Raw genomic sequence first — 23825 nt, 5'->3', positions numbered from 1 at the left:
GGCCCTTAGACAGAGCAACATATACAGGTTATACTGCACAGGAGGTGCGCAAACCAAGATCAGTGTTAGCAGAATCAAGGATAACACAGTATGGAGCTGAAGGAACACAGCAGACCAGATAGCATCAATGGAATGAAGAAGGGTCCTGGCCCAAAGCGTCAACTTTCTTGGTCTTCTGATGCTACCTGGTCTGCTATGTTTCTCCAGCTCCACACTGTGTTATCTCTGACTCCAGCATCGGTAGTTCTTGCTACGTCTCATTAATCAACATTGTTTGAAGTTAGAGAGCCCATTCATCAGTATAATAATGCCAGGGAGGAAGCTGTCCTTGAACCTTTTGATGCGTGTCTTCAAGCTTCTGTATATTCTGCCTGTTGGAAGAGGTTTTTGGAGAACATTACCAGGGTGGGGGGGTTTCTTTGATGTTGGCAGACTTTCTGTGACACTAAGAATTACAAATGGAGTCCATGGTTGAGAAGTTGGCTTATATGATGGTCTGGGCTGTGCACACAACCTTCTGCAGTTTCATACGGTCCTAGAAAGAGCAGTTGCTCTGTTATGTTTGCTTTTTCCCCTGAAGAATTTATGGTGGTTATTTTTTTAAAATGAATATCACAGACAGCGTTTGGGTGAGGCAATGGCCTAATGGTAGTATCATTGACTATTAATCCTTTGATCCAGGTAATGTTCTGGTGATCCTGGTTCAAATGCAGGCATTGCAGATGATGGAATTTAAATTCAATAGAAATCTGGTGTTCAGAGCCTAATGATGACCAAAGGCCATTGTTGATTTTTGGAGGGAAAGAAATTTGGTTTACGAATATCCCTTAGGGAAGGAAACTGTCATCCTTACATGTTGTGACCTACTTGTGACTCCAGACCCACAGCAATGTGACTGACTTTTAATTGCCTTCTGAGTACTTTGATAAATATGGATCACCCATGTACTGTGAATGGATAAAAATAAGATAGAGAAATACGCCATGGCCTAATTCAAAAGGGAATAGTAAGAAAATAAACTACCTCCCTGCTGAACAGAAGAGAACAGTAAAAATAATTAAATTCACCTCTCCCTCTTGCCCGTTATTGTCATTGTATAATCCATTGGATCAGAAATGAGAAATTTCCATTTGTGTGTACAGAGGGAGCTGTTTGCTTATTATTATGAGTAGCGTAGTGAGTAAATCTCTGTCAGAAACATATTCTCAATAAGGAATGAAAACACAGAATATTTATTTCAGATCAATTGATCATTAAGCACAAAATGCTGAATAAATTAAATGAGATTGGATTGGATAATCACAAATACAAGGTTGATATTACATTTCCTGCACAAGACATACTGGGGCCAGATATTAACTGTTTGCACCAGAGGGTGAGAACTTGGATATTGCATAAATGAACTCACAACCCAGTTGGTGGAATGTGCAGGCAATCTGACTGCATAGAAATGGGAGACAGTGTGAAAATCAGAAGTTTGAAGACTCAATGGCTCACAGTACAATTTAGAATGCAGCACATAAATATATTGGATACATTTGTTGATTAAAGGAGATGTTGACCAATTTTAAAGCATGATAAATTGTTGCAAACCATTGGTAGTCAAGACAAAGATTATATGGGTTTGAAGAAAACAAATAATGCCATAGTTGAAAGAAAGGAAATGCCGAAAGAACTTTCAGCCATGTGGAGTGAATTGAATTGGTTGATGCTGCGGATCTATGATGCTTGGGATCTCAGAAGGATATTGATACGGATTAACCACTTAGCAATTCTGGATCAAGATGCATGCAAAAGTTTCACCTTTGTCTTTAGCACTATTGAAGATAGGAATAGTTGTTGAATCACCTCTTCCTTCCATTTAATTGTTTAATTGCGCACCATTCTTATCTGGATACAGCAGGACTACAGAGCCTAGTTCTGATCAATTGGATATGGGATAGTCAACCCTGTTTGTGGCACATTTTTTGTCATGCAAATGGTTATGTGTTTTACTTTTACCAGATTGTTCCTGGTGTGCCACCCCTCACCTGTCATTGAACTCGGGTCAATCTCCTGTCTTGATGATAATGGTAGAATGTGGGACATGCCCGAACATATAACAAAGACAGAAAGTTCTCAAGAAATGCAAAAAAGATCATTGGACACAAATATTGATTCAAGTTTCTAGATCTGTTCAAAGCTTGTTCCATTTTGCATGTGATTAGGCAACAAAAAAAACAATAGAGAGAATCATCAAGAGGAAAGCACCAATCCTTCAGGCATCAGAAAGCATTGGTTTGGTGTAAAGCCCAGGATCCATTGATCAAATATGTAGGAAAGGGAAGGCGATCCAAGAACTGTTTGACTCTAATGGCATGCATGGCTTTGTCAAAGTACCACCAACACATCCCCTTCCCTGCTAGAGGATCAAACACCCTGAACCACTACTACATAACCATCAAAGATGCCTACCACTCTATCCTCTGCCCACACTTCAGAGAATCGGATCACAACACTGTGCTCTTCCTCCCAATTTACAAGCAAAGGCTGAAACGGGATGGCCCTTTACAAAAAGAAATACAATGCTAGCCCAAGGCAGCGGAAGACCATCTCTGGAACTGCTCAGAATCAAACTGGACCGTATTCACGTCCTCAGTGGAAAATCTAGATGAGTATGCACCACTGTCACAGACTTCATTAGCAAATGTGTGGAGGTTGTGCACCAAAATAGTCAATCTGCATGTTCCCCAACCAGAAATGTTCGATGAACGAGGAAACGTACTGCCTACTGAAGTCCAGATGTGCAGCATTCAAGTCGGACAACCCAGACCGATACATAAAATCCAGGTATGATCTCAGGGATGTCAAGAGGTAGTACCACACAAGTTAGAGACCCCCAACTAAGCAAACAGACTCCCACTACCTCGGCAAGACCTAAACAACATTACGGGATACAAAATGAAGCAGAGTAAGATAGCAACGGAAGCATATCCCTCCCTGATATGGTCAATATTTTCGATGCTTGGTTCAAACAGTTTTCATCGTCACACAACTAGAAAGACATGGAAGTTTTGGAGAAAATGTAGGGAAGGCTCACCAGGATGGTGGCTGGTCTCAAGGGCATCTCTACAATAGTTTTCACTGGAAAGACGGTGGCTGAGTGGAGACCTGATAGAGGTCTACAAATTTACGAGAAACATAGATAAAATGGATAGTCAGAGACATTTTTCCCAAAGTTGAAGTTTCAATTACAAGGGGGCTCAGGTTCAAGGTGAGAGGGCAAAAGTTTAAGGGAGATGTGCAAGGAAAGTTTTTCACTCAGAGAGTGAAAGGAGCCTGGAATGCAAGTGGTGGAAGCAGGCATGTTGGTGACATTTGAGAGGCGTCTGGATGGTTACATGAATGGGTAGGGAATAGAGGGATACAAACTGAATAAGGGCAGAAGGTTTGTTTATCAGTTTAGTGAGGGCATAATGATCAGCACAGGCTTGGAGGGCTAAAGGGCCTGTTCCTGTACTATACTTCTGTTGTGTTCTTTTGTTCTTTTGAAAGCCTGGGACACACCTCTGTACACTGTCACCCTGCAGACGTCAGGTTAGTCTTCCTGAACGTCAATGCAAGGAAAGCAATGAGCCCGGATGGTGTCCATGGTTGAACACTTAAATCCTGTGTGCACAAAGTGGTGGAGGTATTCACCGACATCTTCAACCTCTCCCTCCTACAAATCGTAGGCCTCACCTGCTCCAAGAAGACCACCATCAACCCAGTATCAAAGAAACCGCACACAATGTGCCGTAGTGACTACCATCCAGTGGCTCTGACCTCCATCATCATGAAGGGCTTTGAGAAGCTGCTTATGGCCCACATTAACTCTAGTCTCCCAGCCTGCCTCAATCCCCTACAATTTGCTTGCAAATGCAATAGATCTACAGCCGCCACAATTTCCCTCACCCTGTACTCATCCCTGGAACATCTGGACAAGGACACCTATGTCAGACTCTCATTCATCGACTACAACTCCACCTTCAACACCATTCTCCCCTCCAGATTGATCTCAAAACTCTGGGACCTTTGTCTCAGCTCTGCACACTGCAACTGGATTCTCAACTTCCAGATCCATAGATAGGAATCAGTAAAGATGGACAACTGCACCTCCTCCACAATAACACTCAACACTGGAGTCCTGAAGGATGCAACATAGCCCCTTGCTATGCTCCCTGTATACTGACATCTGTGTAGCCAAATTCCAAACAAGTGCCATCTGCAAGTTTGCTAACGACATGACCATGGTAGGATGGATATTAAACAATGATGGATCAGAATACAGAAAGGAGACAGAAGCTTGGTTGTGTGGTGCAGTGAGAGCAACCTCTCTCTTAGCATCAGCCAAAGTAAAAAACTGATCATTGACTTCAGAAAGAAAGAAGGAGAACATGCCCCCATCTATTGCAATGGAGCAGAGGGTGTGAGGGTGGAGAGCATCGAGTTTCTTGGAGTGATGATATCTGACAACTTGGCCAGGACTTCCCTTGTAGATTCAATGGTCAAGAGGCTCAACAATGTCTCCTATTCCTCAGGCAGCTCAGGAAATTGGCATGTCCATAAGGATCCTCACCGTCTTCTACAAATACATCATAGAAAGCATACTACTGGGGTACATAGCGGCCTCTTCCAGGACTGTGAGAAACTACAGAAGGTGGTGTGCGCAGCCCAGACCATCACGGAAGACAACTTTCCATCCTTGGATTCCATTTACATGGCCCATTCCTGCAGAGAGACTGCTAACATCATCAAAGACCCATCCCATCCTGGTAATGATTTCCTACAACTATCTTCGTCAGGCAGAAAATGCAGAGGATTGAATACATGCAGCAGCAGGTTCAGGAATAGCTTATTCCCTATCATTATTAGTCCGCTGAATGGACTTTCTAACTTCAAATAATACTGACCCCGCTCATGTTGATCTTGCCTAGTGATGTTTAAGATTTTTTTTCATCCTATGATCTGTATGTCCTTGCTTACTATGTTCTGCCTGTACTGTTCGTAAACAAAGCTTTTCACTGTACTTAGGTACACATGACAATAAATCACATGGACCCACACAGAACAGTACAGCACAGGAACAGAACATTTAGTCCACCTATGTGTGTGCTGACCATGATGGAATTCTAAACTAATCCCATTTACCTGCACGTGGCCTGTATCCCTCCATTCCCTGCCCATTCATCTGTCTGTCTAAATGCCTCTTAAACTTTACGATTATCTCTGCTTCAACCATCTCCAATGGCAGCAAGCCTCCAGCACCTACCACCCACTGTATATAAAAAAAAACTTGCCTCACATATTTCCCTCAAGCTTTTCTCCTCTTACTTTAAATCAAGGCAGCACAACTGGCCAGGGTTCAATTTCAATCTCGGCTGAGCATCTGTGTGGAGTTTATACATTCTCTCTATGTTTGCTTGGGTTTCCTCTGGATGCTTCGGTTTCCTCCTGTAGTCCAAAGATGTGCAGGTTAGGTGGATTGGCCATGATAAATTGCCCGTAGTGTCCAGGCATGGGCAGCCTAGGTGAACTAGCCATCAGAAATGCAGGGTTACAGGGATAGGAAAAGGGAGTGGATCTGGGTGGGATGTTCTTCAGAGGGTCAGTGTGACTCAATGGGCTGAATGCATTGCTCCCACACCCTACAGATTCTATGATTCTATGCCACCTATCATTTAAAATTTCCACTCAAAGAAAAAGACTCTGCCTATCCACTCTATCCATGCTTCTCATATTGTTTTATTATTCTATTAAATCATCCCTCAGGTTCTGACATTCCAATGGATACAATCCAATTTTTTCTAGCCTCTCTTTATAACTGAAACACTCCAATCCCACATCCTGCAGACAAAGGAGTGGCTATGATGTACCCGCATGGGTCCAAGCTATGCCTGCCTCTTTGTAGGATGTGGAATGATCCCTCTTCCGAAGCTACACTGACCCTATCCCCCACCTTTCTCCGTTATATTGATGACTGTATTGGCGCCGCCTCTTGCTTGCACAAGGAGCTCGAAGAGTTCATCCACTTTACTAACAGCTTCCACCCCAATCTTAAGTTCACCTGGACCATCTCCGATACCTGTGCCTCCTTCCTGGACCTCTCTGTTTCCATCTCAGGAAGCCACCTAGAAACCGATATCGATCTTAAGCCTAATGACTCCCACACCTACCTAGAGTACACCTCCTCCCACCCGCTTTCCCGCAAAGATACCATCTCCTATTCCTAATTCCTTCACCTCCACTGTATCTGCTCCTGAGATGAGGCATTCCGCTCCCAGACATCCCAGATGTCCACGTTTTTCAAGGACTGCAACTTCCCCTCCAAAGTGGTCGAAACCGCACTCGACCGCATCTATCTCATTTCCCGCAACTCATCCCTCACAGCAACTCCCTGCAATAATGACAGACAGAATCCCCCTCATCCTCACGTACCACCCCACCAACCTCCAGATTCAACGCATTATCATCTGCCACTTCCATCATTTGAAATCTGGCCCTACTACCAAGGACATTTTTTCCCTCCCCACCCTTATCTGCCTTCTGGAGGGACCAGTCCCTCCATGACTCTCTCGTCTGCTCCACACTTCCCACTAGCCCCACCACCCCTGGCACTTTTCCCTGCAACCGCAGGAAGTTCTACACCTGCCCCTACACCTCCCCCCTCACACCCATCCCTGGTCCCAAGAAAACCTTCCACATTAAACAGATGTTCACCTGCACATCTGCTAATGTGGTATACCGTATCTGTGTTCCTAATGTGGCATCCTCCACATCGGGGAAACCAAGCAGAGGTTTGGAGACCAACGCTCGGTTCGTGACAAATGACTGCACCTCAACTTGCGAACTGCTTCAACACCCCCTCCCACTTCTTGGACGACATGTCCATCCTGGGCCTCCTCCAGTGCCACAATGATGCCACCTGAAGGTTGCAGGAACAACATCTCATATTTCCTTGCGAACCCTGCAGCCCAATGGTTTCAATGTGGATTTCACAAGCTTCAAAATCTGCCCAACCCCAACCTCATCCCAAAACCAGCCCAGCTCATCCCTGCCTCCCTAACCTCTCTATCCTTACTCCCAACTAACCACACCTCTCACCTCACCCCCACCTCCTACCTCCCAGGCTCATCTCTGCCTCCTTGACCTATCTGTCTTCCCTAGACTGACCAACCTCCATCCTAGCTCCCCACCTATGTTCACCTTTACTGGCTCCATCCCCCCCTCCTTGACCTGTCCGCCTCCTCTCCACCTATGTGCTCTTTTGTCCACCTTCCATCCACCTCCCCCTAGCTCTATTTATTGGGGAGTCCTCTTCCCCCCCACCAATTTCTGAAGAAGGGTCCAGACCCGAAGTGGTAGCTTTTCTGCTCCTCTGATGCTGCTTGGCCTGGTGTGTTCACCCAGCTGTACACCTTATTATCTAACATCTTGGTAACCTCTTTCACACCCTCTCCAAAACCTTCAAATCCTCTTATAAGACCAGAACAGAACACAACACTACACTCCAAACGTGGCCTTACTAAAGTTTTATGCAGCTGCAACACAATTTGCAAACTTTTATACTCAATACCCCCCAGCTGATGAAGCATCCCAAGATCTTGCTGTGTATCAATGCCCGAAAAGCTGGGCCGTTTACTGTATACTTCCCCTCTAGGATTTGACTTGCTTACATGCATCACCTTTGTTGCAAAGTTGGGTGGAGTACTTGTGATTTGGTGTTTGTAAAATGCTAAGGGGGAAAGCATTGCATGTTCCCTTTAAAAGATTATACGCTTTTTCTGTGTTTAGAGATTCAAATAATAGACTGTGAGCAGCTTGAAAGTCTTCAAGTACAGAGAGCACTTGAGTTGAAGAATTTACATGGAAAGGCCATACAATTTGTATGCCAAACAGCAGCTTAGTTTTGATACCAAGGCAACAAATCTTGATTTAGCCAATAAATTTGAACCAGATACTTAGATACCAAAACCAAACACATTTAAAACTGATAGTTTTGACAACATTAGACCAAGCCTACTGCAAGAAATTGAAATGTCATTGCGGGTATAAAAGAGGGGGCATTTGGCCAAAGACAGTAGAATTAACTGCCATCTACCAGAGTTAGCCACTGTCTTCTATGGCCAAGTCAATTTTATAGCCACTATACCAGCTCACTGTGGATCCCATGTAAATATATTCAGGAAGGGAGGCACATCTGATTGTGGTAACTACCCCCATTGTCTGCCACAGGAATATCATTGCAAGGATCGTTCTCAACAGTCTCATCCCATAAAAATGCAAATAATAGCACCGACTATTACATGTGGCTATTATCAATCTTAACTCGTTCTTTATGTCAAAATTGAAGAGTTATAGAGTATCCACCTCAAATTTGTTTACACTCAGAAATTTGTCAGCTATCAGAAATCTGTTGCTAACCTGTGCCTTATCCACAATGACATATAAATTATGATTCTCATGAACAGGTTCAATGCAGACCCTATCTCAGTGAAGGCAATTTGGTTTAATCCACTTTCTTTATCTTCTTCACTGTAACCCTGCGGCTCACCTTCAGCAAATTAACCATAAATATGTAGATGATGAGCAGGGCAGATAGACCAGAAACTTCAACCTAGATCACCTTCAATCTAAAACACAACACGGGACACTTAAGACATTAAGGCATTGCAGCCGGAACTTTTATTTTGTATTCTCATCCAGAAACTGAGTCATTGCCAAAGGAGCATAAAAGAAAATAGGGTTTTTGTTAAATGCCTGGAAATTTAGAGTCTGCTTCTAATGACGCCCTGAGCATTGTACCACCATCCTTCAATTAAGATCCTCAGCTGAAGATGCTGGAAAATATGAATTATTTTCCATATTTTTGGAGCCTCCTCTCAATGAAGTCAGATGCAGGCAACAAAATTCATCTTCACTTCCAAAATGCCAGGTCAGTCTTAATCCAACAGAAGATATTAATATTTGAGAACCAGGATCTCCAGGCTCCCAAGATTAAGGACCTCAGTCTTTATCAGGGGTGAACAATCGAATTCGCTCTTGAAAGCCTCAATTGACCCTGTACCCATCTCTTTCACAGGCATTGCATTCCAGATTGTAACCACTAACTGTTGAAAAAAAAGCTCTTCCTTTATTTTGCCATGTTTGTCTTGCCAATTACCTTAAACCAGTATTGGCTCGTTCTTCTCAATCTTTTCACCAGTCTTGCCTTCCATCTCATAACTGTGGGCAATTTAATTTTTGGTGATATTATGGCCTTGCATCTTTGTTGCTCTTGAAATAAGTTGTGGTGCCCAATTTGTAAAGTTCTGGTGACTTAACTTCCGGAAGTACACCACGGCTATTGTGCTGTTGCAGAAAAGTTTTACCCTGAGATTGTTAGGAACTAGTGGATTTTGTTATGACTTTGAATGGCATACACTTGCTCCTATTCACTTAACGGGAGAATGGAGTTTAAGGCATGATCTGACAGTTGTATTAAAAATTATTAAATATGATAACTTCAATATGATAACTGGGAAAATCTATTTTTATTGAACCAGGGATTGGAGGATTGCCTTTTAAAACAATCATTAAGAGAAGTAATAAAACGTCTGATTTTTCAGAAAAAAAAGATCGTGCTCCAGAAGCAAAACCTACATCAGTTAAAAAGGAAGCTGTTGAAAGTTTTGGAAAGAAAAATGTATCCAAGTATGGGGAAGGGGAATGGATTTCAAAGTCAGAATGTAACTTTCTCAGAGAGGCCACAGTTATGGTGGGCTGACTGGCCTACTTTGATAATATAAAGATAACGTGGCAATATGAAAAAAATAATATTGTAATCCTATCGAAGTTGTCTTTAGATTTGATTAAAAATCTAAAAGTTTATTTCAGCAAATAACAGATTGCAAATACAATGTTGTTGCATTCTCCCTTTCAGCAGGGAGTGTATCACCTTTTCCCAACACTGATTAGCAGTGTCCGAGTACAGCATACCTTAAGTCACCTGCATTACATTACAGCTGGCTGAACAAGCCTCCATGGGGAATGAGCACTGATGATGAAGCTAATGATCCTTTGAATAATATATTTTGTGAAGCCAACTGAAAGTGCTTATTATTTATTTAAAGTATGCAATTTGTTCCTCTCACGACTCCTTCGCTAAAGGCACTGTATCTCAGTCATGAAATTGTATATATTAAGTTGGCCTGTCAAAAGTAGGATTGATGATTGTCTTATAGGGAAGGGCACAGTCAAATGGCAGATCAGAAAAAAAAAACAAAATGCCCCTGTTACTCTTTAGAATGAACCAATGGCATAAAGGTTGAGAGCCGCCAACAGGGAGAGCCATCTGTGGTTTGGAGATTGGTTGCAGATTTGTCTGTAGCAATAATCAGCTCTTACAAAGTCTCATAATTAAAATGCAGTTACCAGAACTCCTAAGGTAAGTTGCTAAAAGCTGTACCTCTGTCAATACTGGTTGCCAAATGTACAGTCTGAGATGATATGACTCACACATTTTACACTGCCTGTTTTATCAATCTTCCCATACAGCCTCCTGCAGCTCTTCTACTTCCGCAGTCTGGGAAATGATGTAAAGTGGAAGTCTCCCAGGCTTTAGCACAGTAACTTTCTTGAAATAAATTACTTGCCATTCAGGACAGAGAATACGCAAAAATTTTCTGTTCATCAAGTTCAACAGCATCTTCCAATACATGCCATCCAATCCAAACTTATTTCCAAAGCTTTCCACATACAATCTCATTTAACTTGTGACCACTCAAAAAGTGAGCCTTTGAAAACAGTTGGTTGTGGTTCATGGACAACAGAAGCAATTTACATTCTCCTTGAACCATTGAGTCTTTGTAATGACACTATAGTAGCCCTCCAATGCTGTTACAAAGAGAGTTCCAGCATTCTTACCCACCGAAGAAACAGTGTTATATGTTCAGGTACTGTACAAATAAAATCTTTAAAATTGGGTGAATTCTGCAAACAAAACGGGGTTGATGTTCCCTTCAATCTCCATCTCCTGTAGCTAAAAACTCCAATATTCAAATGAACTGCAATTAATCACATTCACTAAATATGAAAGTCAATTGAATAAATTTACAATTTTCCCCTCCCATTCTCTGCCTTTTTAAAAACATGCTACTACATCACAAACATTTTTAACTACTGGTATAAGGCCTGATATATACTGATATATCCCTTGTAATATTAATTGTGTTTCTTTCTCAACAGATGCTACCAGACTTGTTAAGTATTTTCAATATTTTCTGTTTCTATTTTATGCTTGGTGGTGTGATGCATTTATACTTTGGCATTGCAGGATATCAGCAATATTTCAACAACTGAAACAAAGCCCAGCTTGATCATTAATATCCACTGCTTCTGTGGGACTATCAATGTTATGGAGGAATGCTACTATGAAGCAGACAAGGTTAAGAATTAACCAACATATTAGGATGCTGAAAGGAGGGTTTGCTTAGACAGAGTGTGCTTTGCAGTATTTGTCCAGTGCCATTTCACTGCACGTTGTGTGTTTCTCAATTGTGTAGCAAGGAAATGAGTGATAGTAGAGGAAACATGAGAGTATGTTGATGACATTGCTGATAATGTGGACTTGACCCATGAAGAATAGGAAGCAGGTAAACTGATGACTGCCAGACCACTGAGAAACAGACTCATTTGTCACACCTTCACAGGTGAATAGAATGCCATTATTTGGAAGTCACAGCCCATCAATTATCTATCTCATACAAAACTCTCTATGGTTTAAGAAAAATCCTTTCTCTACAAAACTCTTCATCAAGTCCTAATAATAAGTTTTGATATCAGCACATTATTTTGCTCCCACTGTAATTCAAGAGAAACAAACAATAAGCAACAATTGCATCGTTATTTATGATAATTCGTAATTATTTGTTTCCCTTGCTAATCCTGTCCTTCATAACCTTGTGAGTCCCCTTTTCCTTCTTCTAACATCTCTACATGATGCTCTTGGCTTTTAAATGTAGATGGCTGCTGAAGAGAAAAACACAGAGGTGACTGTTCTCTTGCTCCCCCTCTCCCAGTACCCAACCTCAGATGTGGGATGACCACAGGACAGGCTGACCTTTCCTCATGGGCTCCTCTCTACTCTGGTCTTCTGAAGTTGAATTATTTTGTGGAATTGTCACTGAAGGATTTCCTGTCCTGCTTTTATGAGGGAAATAGACCTAAAGCTATGCACAGTAGCTTCTCTCCTAGACCAAATTCTCATTAGTGGCAATCACTGAGCCAAGGGATCTCACAAATTCAAAAAGATTTTAATTCCTGAGAACTTGCAAATCTCTTAGTTTATTGGATACATGGCTCTGCAGATCCTTAATCAGTGTAAAAATGAGCTTTTCCAATGGATAAATAAGACCAGCAGGCCATTTGTAAGTGCATACTAATTAAGTTCACAGTCTTAGATAACAAGGTGTAGAGCTGGATGAACACAGCAGGCCAAGCAGCATCAGAGGAGCAGGCAGGCTGACGTTTCTGGCCTAGACCCTTCATCAGAAATGAGGAGGGGTGGGGAAGAGGGTTCTGAAATAAACAGGGAGAGAGGGGGAGGCAGATCGAAGATGGATAGAGGAGAAGATAGGTGGATGAGAGAGTTGCAGTGGGAGAGAGATCCCCTCAGGTTTGTCCGAAAGGAGGAGGATAACTTCTCCAGGGTAGGCATCCTTAGAAGAGGCTTCGCAGTAGGGTTAAAATTGTATCAGCGATAATGGCAACTGCAGATGTTGGAGAATCCGAGATAACAGGGTGTTGAGCTGCATGAACACAGCAGGCCAAGCAGCATCATAGAAGCAGGAAGGCTGATGTTTCGGGCCTAGAGTCTTCATCAGAAATGGTGGAGGGGAAGGGGGCTCTGAAATAAAGAGGGAGAGAGGGGGAGGTGAATCGAAGGTGGATAGATAGAGGAGAAGATAGGTGGATGAGTTTGGACTTCTTATGAAAGTGGGCGAACATATGTATTTGAAGCTGATTTTGGATATTCAGCCTGCTAGACCTGATCTATCACTCATGATATTCATGACTGATCTACTTGTATTTTGAATTCTAGAAGGAGAAAGTTTTCTGGTTCTTCTGCAGTTGTGTTACAATGAGCTGCAGTTTCTTCAGATGTTTGCCTAGCTCTCACCGTCATTCTTTCATCCATTCTTATCCATTCTTATCTATCTAAGTGTATCCAGAGCATCATTTGCAGCTACTTTTCCTGCTCCTGCTTCATTACCTCCAGGGTTTCCTGAGGATTGAACCTCAGTTCCCTCCTATATGGGGGAGGGGGGGGGGTGATGGCCTTGTGGTATTATCTCTAGACTGTTAATCGAGAGACCCAGCTAATGTTCTGGGAACCCATGGTAGACGGTTGAATTTTTCGATTGTCAGAAAAACCCGTCTAGTTCTCTCATGTTCATTAGGGAAGGAAACTGCCATTCTTTGCTGGTCTGGCCTACACGTGACTCCAGACCCACAGCAATGTGGTGGACTCTTGACTGCCCTCTGGGCAATTAGGGATGGACAATAAATGCTGACCTAGCCAGCGATGTCCTCATGCCATGAATGAATAAAAACAATTCTCATATACATGCTGCATCAGCCCCAGCCTCACAACAGTATCTGAAGACAATGTTAGTGTTCATATCAACACTGTTGACATGCAGCCCTATCTCACTATCACACCACTTCACCTCGCTGCGGTTGTGAAATTATCAGACTGCTTATCAGACATTCAGTATTTGATGAGAAGGAATTTTCCAATTTAAATATTGTCTTTGATCCTTCCAATCTCCCACTACTGACTGCATTTGGTTTCCTGGCAGCATGTCTGAGAATGAAACACTCTGTTCAAAATGTTAATGTCATTTTTGTTTTTGAGATGAATATCTAACCATGTACTTGCCCGGAGTTTCTAATTTTCGCTAGAACCAACTAAAGGTGCAGACTGGTTCAGGTTGTCAGCTCACACATTACTTTCCCAGCCTGGCCAGCTCTCCTGTGGGGATTTTCCCAGTGACCTGAAATTTTTTAGTAAGTAGAGCAAGCTTTGAAAGAACTCATGGTTCATGGCACTCGAAGATGTTAAGAAGTATGGAATCTTTAAAAAAAAATCCAAAAGATTTTGAACACCCCCCATGCCAATCTCTGCCACCCACTCAGCCCGTCAACATTGATTTTGGCTTGGAACCCAGATATCCATCGGACTATTGAAACAACTGACCCTCAAAGAAAACATTTCTTGATTGGCAGTTCTGTGAACAGGAGGATCTTTATTTACACAGTAAAAGAGGTTTCGAATGCATCTACTTTAAATAATCTGGATGATTGATACATTTATTGACCTGCTGTGAGAGGGCATTTTTTAAACAAAGCACGTTTAACACATTTTATGTTCATTATTAATTTTTATCAGATCTGGATAGCCAGTGATCGAGAGTCCCGAAGGCTGTATTAGCTGTCTGGTACTCCGGTTCAGAACATCTCATCTGGGCTTCAGAGGAACTTGAGGTAGGAAGGTAAAGATTCAGTTATTGTGGTCCACGTATGTAGTTAGATAATACAGGTAGGCACACAATGAGAGAGGGAGGTAGAAAGAGGAAAGAGGTCCTATTGACTGAATATGAGCAGTTAATGGGCTAAAATGAAAAGCAGAACCAAAAAGCCAATTATATCAGAGATAATGGGAACTGCAGATGCTGGAGAATCCGAGACAACAAAGTGTGGAGCTGGATGAACACAGCAGGCTGAGCAGCATTGCTCCTAAGATGCTGCTCGGCCTGCTGTGCTCATCCAGCTCCACACTTTGTTATACCAAAAAGTCAATAATCTCTGGACTAATATCAGAACTATGAGCCAATTGGCGCAAGGTCCACAAGATTAAAGAGATAAATGTGTGGCTCAAAAGTTGGCATCAGAGAAATAAGTTCAAGTTCATGGGACATTAGCATTATTGCTGGGGAAGGAGGGAGCTGTTCCCATGGCATAGGTTCTGCCTGAATCATACTGAGACCACAATCTCAGCAAATCACAAAACTAAGGCTATGGACAGGGCTTTAAACAGCAGATAAGGGGACGGGGGCGCCATTCGGAATAGGACTAAGCACGATGTACTTAAATGCAGGTGGTATACCAGACAAGGTAAATGAGTTTGTAGGTGATCAATCATTATGGATAGAAGTCAGAAGGATGGTGTCGAAAAATGTATCAGACATGATTGAATGGCACAATGGGCTGAATGGCCTTATGCAACTCCTACATCTTATGGTCTTACGTAATGGACATGGCGGTGCCATAACATGACACGGAGGGACTGGGTGTGGGTGACGAGGCGTGAGGTGGCATGGACAGATCATGGAGAGCATGTGAGGAGTGAGGGGATATAAGGAGTGAAGTTTAGAGGCTTTCCTGTATGTATTCAAACTGAGATGAAGCTGCACAGTACTGAGGTGGACCTTTCAAACAGCCTATCTTGGCACTCAGCAGCCCTTGAGATTGCCTCTGAACTTTTTGCTAGATCATCTGGCCTGATGCAGCCCTTCTTGCATTCTTTATCCATTCAGCATTAAGAGACCCATCTTTGTAGACAGCCTCTTGAAACCACAGATTTTCCTGACTTCCATTACCCAACTTGAAGTTGAAAATCCACCCCAAAATAATGAGGAACTAATTTGTTATTTAGAGGAGGATTAGAGACATAAGCTGCTGTGATGAATAAACTACACACCAATTCAATTTCCATTAGGCCTGTAAGTTTCTTCCGTTTGAAACAAATACAATGAATGCTAGAGAATCACAGAATGTCTGGCAACATCTGTGGAGAGAGAAACCAAGTTAACATTCTGAGTCCAGTATGACTGTTCTTCACTTTTTCCTTTATTCGAGTTTCTCCCATTTCCTTCCCTTAAACATGAATATTCAAGACACAGAATGCTGGCTTCACTCTTTCTGTGGGTAAGGTCAAGAATTGGGTCTTTAAAAGAGATCATCGAAAGTTGTCATCACGCTTCCTCCCCAAAGAAATCTTCTTATTTCCAATTACTCTGTCTGTGTGTACTGCATGTTTTTAAATTAGTTCAGTTGCACAGCTCTATATCAAAGCTAAGTGTACAATAAGACAATAATTAACATCAAAGATTTTAAAGTGTAATCAACGCAATCCTTTGAATCCTCAAACAAGAAATCAATGGTCAGTATTATTAATGGAGGCTGTCATAAAGAAAGCACCAAATCTAACAACATGATAAAACAGAGGAGGCAGTATATTAGCTGTGTTTGCATGTATATATTTCATCACATGTGCACCAAGGATCTTTTGTTTGAATTCAGTGATTTCAAACAGGAAATAAAAAAGGGTTAAAGATCCAGATCACTGCACATTCAAGCAGCAATCTGAAGCTCTTTCAAAGTTTGGATGTCTATCTACAGAATCGATCTGTCCATTCATCCATCTATCTGTAATATAATATTTGACGTGCTCTACACACAGAACAAAATTAAGGAAATCTTTAACTCGTTGTCCTAATCAGACAGCGAGCTGACAAATACCACAACAGGAGTGGTGCCATTTGATGTTTTGTTGCCTTTCTGATTATTGACTTTAACATTGCTCATTTTAGTAGTAATGAGGATCCTACTGGATCCGGGTTGGGGTACGTTGCACACAACTATTAACTGCGATCTTAATAAGACCTGTGCAGATTTTCACATGGGCAAGAGTACTGTTGTGTCTTCTCTGTTCAGTTGTAGTAGTCAGCAGTTTGTGGAAGAATGGAGAGGCTGAGACAGAGCTGGGGAAATGATAGAAACCAAAATAACGTGTGGGTACTAAACATATGGAATGTTTTTAACATAATGTTACAACCAGTCCATGAGTACTGCTTCCCAATACTTGGCTCAAGGTGATATGCCTCAAATTGTTACATTCTCACTGAGGAGAGATGAACTCATTCCCCTCTTATATTCACCATCTCTTTTGTTGGTCACAACAATCCTTCCTCCAGGCTAACTCTTTATACTTTAAAGGGAACAAATTTAATCAGGGTCTCTTGAGTTAAAGGAAATGTGAGTTGATTGGTGACTAAACACAGAAAGAAATAATAACATATATAATAGTGCTACAGACATGCAGACAGATTAGAGATGAGAAATGAGTCTAAACAAAACAGAAGTTAATAGATGTATGGCCAGTCTCTAGGTTGTATGTGAGGAATAGATAGAGAGCATTATGAATTTTGTTTTGGGTGATACCAATAGCATTGACACCAGTAATTTAGCAATTGATTTTCAGGGTCTTGTCTTCATGAGTCAGCTAAGATTCTTTTGTCCTGTATCCTTTCCTTACTGACTGGCTTCCAGCACACAGAGTGACATGTGATCCATGTTTTCTATCTACAGCACAAGGCTGTTCTTTGGCTGTCCTGACTCTTAGTCTTCACTGTACATTATTCTGCACTGGTGCATCAACCCTTTAACATTGAGATACCTTGCTCCTCCTACTCCTCCCTCCATATATTTTCTATTTCTTTTTATATTTATAAAATTACCAAGTATTTTGATCAGGGCAATGAAATTGAACAAATCAGAACCATTCATATAATGCTGAAGTAGTTCCGATACAACTGTGGTTTCTTCCACGGATTCTGCACTTCTTTCCTATCATAGTTTCTGAGCAAATAATTTCATTTAACAACTAAATGGGGCAAAGGCAATTTACACTGATTTACACCTCAGACTAAAGCACCCCAATTTGCTTCCCACTTTATGTTCCTTTCCACAGTGAACAGCTTATATCCCGCAGTGAATTTCTTTTCAGATAGTTTAATGAAGGGTAGTGGCAATGTTGCTCTGGGTTTCCTGCTGACAGTGTCTCAAAGCTATGAGTAGGTGAGACTGAGAATTATAAAGTACAGCTGATGCTAGTGTGAGGTGAGGCAAGGCAAATTGTGATGTCTGTGAGTGTGAAAGTGTGGAGAGCTTCAGGGATGGTTTCTGCATCAATGAAGGACATTTTGCAGTTTCTTTTATTCCCTTTGAAATTCTTTCTGCATGGACTTAAACTTACTTCTAGCTGTCTCAGTGACTGTAAGTTCACTTAAGTTTAATTCTCAACCACAGACAACCATGACCAACTTCCACAGAGAGAGTCTCTCAGAGAGGTATAGACACCATTATCAGAGATAAAGGGGAAAAGTAACAGGAAAGCGTAAGGGAGTGCCAAGCAATGTTTAAGGAAGACACTTCCCTTCCATGAACAGGTAAGGTCCCTAGGAGATAGGTATAATATGTATATGAGAATAATGTGCTTCAGAAAAGAGGTAGTAAGGCAGGACTTTCTCATGCTGAATGAGGACAAGCAGACATGGTTGTCTGTCTGCAATGCTGCCTGTGTGTTTCTGTGACATTCAATAGGGGTTATGGTAGATGCTCAGTTCAGGAGTCCACAGAGAGTCACTGAATTACAAGCCAGGTAACAATATAGACATGCATTCTTTACAAAATCATGGTGTCCCATTCTTTCTTTTCCATCATTTTTATTCCCTAAGGAACTGACTATTTCTGGGTAACACATGAAATTTCTCCTTATGTTTCACGAGGGTCACCGCTGCTTTGGCTGAAACACAGTTGCTGCTTTATCTCCAGTCAACGTTATTCGATTAAAAGAAATAAAGTTCTCTGTGTGTTAAAGAAGTTGGTTCTTTGCTATTTGTAAAAGAAAGCAAAGACCTATCTAATGTTTCGAATCTGAAATGACTCTTCTTCAGAATGTTAGATAACACGGTGTGAAGCTGGATGAACATAGCAGGGCGAGCAGCATCAGAGGAGTAGGAAAGTTGACATTTCGGGTCGAGACCCTTCTTCAGAAATGGGGGAGGGGAAGGGAATTCTGAAATAAATAGGGAGAGAGGGGGAGGCAGATTGAAGATGGACAAAGGAGAAGATAGGGTGAGAGGAGATAGACGGTCAAAGAGGCAGGGTTAGAGCCAGTGAAGGTGAATATAGGTGGGGGTTTAGGGACAGGATAGTTTGGCTCAGGGGAGGATGGACAGGTCAAGGAGGCGGGATGAGTTTAGTGAGTAGGAGATGGGGTTGGGGCTTAAGGTGGGAGGAATGGTTAGGGAGGTGGGGACTAGCAGGGCTGGTTTTGGGATGTGGTCGGGGAGGGGGGATTTTGAAGCTTGTGAAGTCCACATTGATACCATTGGGCTGAGGTTTCCCAAGCAAAATACGAGATGCTGTTCCTGCATCTTTCGGGTGGTGTCATCGTGGCAGTGCATCGTGGTGGAAATGTCGGAGGATGATGTGTTGGATTTGGAGGTTGGTGGTGTGGTACGTGAGGACAAGGGGAATTCTGTTTTGGTTATTATTGCTGATAGTGGGTTTGAGGGATGTGTTGCATCGTTATTCGATTAAAAGAAATAAAGTTCTCTGTGTGTTAAAGAAGTTGGTTCTTTGCGATTTGTAAAAGAAAGCAAAGACTTATCTAATGTTTCGAATCTGAAATGACTCTTCTTCAGAATGTTAGATAACACAGTGTGAAGCTGGATGAACATAGCAGGGCGAGCAGCATCAGAGGAGTAGGAAAGTTGACATTTTGGGTCGAGACCCTTCTTCAGAAATGGGGGTGGGGAAGGGAATCAACATCATCTATCAACATTTAATTAGTACTCTACCATTCTGACGTTCGCACCAAATTTGAGAAATTTACGTTTATCCCCATACCACCTTTCCATGCAATCACAGAAGGTACAATTCTTCCCCATTTACTTCCTGCCTCCTCACTATCCAAGGCTCCAAACCACCAAAACAGCAATTTACCTCCACTTCACTCAATGCATTCTAATGTGTTGCGGGAAGTGCGGGTGACACGGTCGAGGGCATTTTGATCACTGTGGAGGGGAAGCTCCTGTCCTTGAATCCAATGCATCATCCTCCAGCATTTCTGTCATCTGCAATCTGATCCCACGACCAAAGACGTTTTTCCGTCCCCACCCTTATGTACTTTCAGGAGGGACCACTCTCTCTGGGACTCTCTTGTCTGCTCCATTCTCCCCTCCAGCCCCACCACCCCTGGCACTTTTCCCTGCAACTGCAGGAGGTGCTACACCTGCCCCCTCCCCCCTCACCCCCCGTCCCAGGCCCTAAGAAGACCTTCCACATCAAACAGCTGTTCACCTGCACATCTGTTAATGTGATATCCTGTATCCACTGTTCCCGTCGTGGCTTCCTCTACGTTGGGAAAACCAAGCGGAGGCCTGGGGACTGCTTTGCGGAACACCTACGCTCAGCTCGCAACGAACAACTACAACTCCCAGTCGTGAACCATTTCAAATCCAACTCCTACTCTTCGGGTGACATACCCATCCTGGTCCTCCTGCATTGCCACGATTATGCCACCTGAAAGTTGCAGGAACAACATCTCATATTTCGCTTGGGAACCTTGCAGCCCAAGGGTATCAATGTGGGCTTCACAAGCTTTAAAATCTCCCCTCCCCCGACCGCATCCCAAACCAGCACAGCTAGTCTCCGCCTTCCTAACAATTCCTCCCACCTCAAGTCCCACCCCATCTCCTACCCACTAACCTCATCCCACCTCCTTGACCTGCCCATCCTCCCTGAACCAACCTATCCCCTCCCTAACTCCCCACCTATTCCCCATTCACCTTCACTGGCTCTAACCCCGCCTCTTTGACCTGTGTCTCCTCTCACCCTACCTTCTCCTTTATCCATCTTTTATCTGTTCCCCCTCTCTCCCTATTTATTTCAGAATCCCCTTCACCTCCCCCATTTCTGAAGAAGGGTCTCGACCTGAAATGTCAACTTTCCTGCTCTTCTGATGCTGCTTGGCCTGCTGAGCTCATCCAGCTTCACACCGTGTTATCTCAGATTCTCCAGCATCGGCAATTCCTACTATCTCTTCTTCAGAATGTTGTTCAGTTTCTCCACAATTGCCACCAGATCTGCTGTGTTTGTCCAGTGTTTCCTGTTTCTATTTCAATATTAGGGACCATGATATCTTACACTGCTACTTCAACAACACCTGTAGGTCTTGTCCAGTTCTGTAATATAGCTCTTTGACTGTTCACTCAGTGAAAGATATGGCAGTACTATTAAACCTGTCCCGCAATGAGTAGGAGAAACTCAATTAGAATTCTGAAGTTCAGAGCGGGGAATTCAACCCTAAAAGCAGCACATTTTGCCTTCATTCTGCTATCAGTCATCAAGGTATTCAAGAGTTTTGCTTTTCAGGGTCAGCAAACCCAGCAGTGGCTAAATCTGCTGCTCCCCAAGTTGAGTGGCCTTTTCAAATTATGCTTATGAGTCAGCAAGAATGGGATTATTCCCTTTAAGCACCCGAAAGAATCTTTTCCTCCCAGGTCATTTAGTAGACCCTTTAAAGAGAACACATCAGCTAGCTCAGTCTCAGGAGGCACACATGATACTTAGGACATGAACAACGAAAACTAGGAAATAATAGTAACTATCGACCGTTCAGCCATTCTGCTATTCAACATGATCATGGTTAATCCATTATGTCAGCGCCACACTCTCACTCTCTCCACATTTCCCTTGACAACTCAGTTTTTAGAAAGCCATTTCTTCCTTAAATATATTCAGTAACTTTATTTGCACAGTGTTATGTGATACAGAATTCTACAGGTTTCAGCACCCTCTGATATGATAACCCTATCATTTTGGAATCCCTCAGCCAGGGCAAACATCATCCTTGCCATTCTAAACATTTCAATGAGATCACATCCCATTCTTCTAAACTCCAATGAATACAGGCCACTTAACCAAATCTATCCTCATGCAACAAACCTGACATCCCAGGAATCAATCTGGTGAAACTTCACAGCACTCCTTCTCTAGCAAGTATATCTTTTCAGTGATTAGGAGACTGAAATTGCATACATTACTTCTGGTGTGGTCTCACTAAGACTCTGTACAGCTGCAGTAAAACATCCTTTCTCTTGTACTCAAACCCTCTTGCATTGGAGGCTAACATACCATTTGCCATCCCAATTGCTGGCTATACCCACATGCTTATTTTCAATGTCTAGTTTACTAAGATTCAGGTGCCTTTCAAACTTTCCCAATCCATCAACATTTAAATAGTACTCTACCATTCTGACGTTCGCACCAAATTTGAGAAATTTACGTTTATCCCCTATACCACCTTTCTATGCAATCACAGAAGGTACAATTCTTCCCCATTTACTTCCTCCCTCCTCACTATCCAAGGCTCCAAACCACCAAAACAGCAATTTACCTCCACTTCACTCAATGCAATCTAATGTATTTACTGTTCACATCAAGGTCTCCTCTACAATTGGGAGACAAAATAAAGACCGGGAGATCACTTTCCAAAATACCCAAGTTCTACCCTGAGTCTCCAGTTCCATGCCACTTCCCCCTTTACCCCCCTGTATTCCCATGTCAACATTTCCTACACAGTCAACATGGCTTGAGTCTGACTAGTTATATTTTGAGCGCTGCACTAGTTCAACCAGCTCAGCTGGTGAGATGGCTGGTTTGCAATGCAGAGTGATGCCAACAAGCATGGATTCAATTCCTGCACTGAGGTTACCATGAAGGCCCTACTTTCTCAAACCCTCCTTTTGCCTGAGTCGTGGTAACCCTCTGGTTAAACTACGACCAGTTATCTCTCTCTAATGAGTGTGCAGTCCTGTGGTACTCTGGGGCTTTTGTAACTATACTTCATCAGCTTCATTTAACTTGCATTGCCCCACGGAAATAGTTGGTTTCTGTTGTTCCTATTATCAATCTTTTAAGTTTGACAGATTAAGTAATCGAGGTTCTCAGTAAAAAGTATTGAGCCAGGGTTTTGTCTCCTCAATCATGACAGTAAAATTCAACCACATTTTAATAAAGGTGAACTATCAGTTTTATGTATTATTTGTACTTGTTTAGCACTATTCTAAATTGTATATAGAAATACAGAAATACGTTCATTAAAGTTAGTAAAGAGGTAACAGTAAGCTTTTTCTTCTGTTCCATAAGGGTTAGTTAAGGGTTAATCAGAACAACTTCAGATGAATATTGCAGGAGACAATTTTAAACAAAATGTGACCATGGATTTCAATGGAAAAAAAATGCTGGAGATCACAACGGGTCGAGCAGCATCATTAGAGAGAAAGCAAGTTAATGTTTTGAGCCTAGATGACTCTTGACTTGATGTGGTGACACCATGGCTCAGTGGATTGCCTGGCTGCCACACAGCACCAGGGACACATGTTTGATTCCAGCCTGGGGTGACTATCTGTGTGGAGTTTGCTCATTCTCCCCCTGTTTGCATGGGTTTTCTTGGGGTGTTCCAGTTTCCTCCCACAGTCTAAAAATATGCAGGTTAGTTGGGGGCATTGGCCATGATAAATTGTCCATAGTGCCCAGGGATGTGCAGGCTAATAAGCCATGAGAAATGGAGGATGATAGGGCAGGGAATAGATTTGGGTGGAATGCTTTTCAGAGGGTCAGTGTGGATTCATTGAGTCAACATGCTTCAACAGTGTGGGAATTCTATTCTACGTTAGCTTAACTAATGAAAAAATTATAACATGTCAAAAAAGCTGCAACCATACAGAAAAAAAATGAATGCTGCAGAAACAGAGTAGAGTTGTAGAAAACAGAATATTACTTCCCCACCACCTTCTCCCCTTACCCCCTTTTCTGGCACCAGATGCCATTTGGTTGGTTTAAATGAATAGTCTTTTCATGAATTCAGCATTGCTGAGTGAATAAGTAAGTGAATGAATGAGTAGGTGGATGAG

This window comes from Stegostoma tigrinum, chromosome 1 (genome assembly GCF_030684315.1).
Source record: "Stegostoma tigrinum isolate sSteTig4 chromosome 1, sSteTig4.hap1, whole genome shotgun sequence".
Taxonomy (NCBI): Eukaryota; Metazoa; Chordata; class Chondrichthyes; order Orectolobiformes; family Stegostomatidae; genus Stegostoma; species Stegostoma tigrinum.
The sequence above is the reverse complement of the archived record's forward strand: the minus strand, read 5'-3'. Positions refer to the sequence as shown.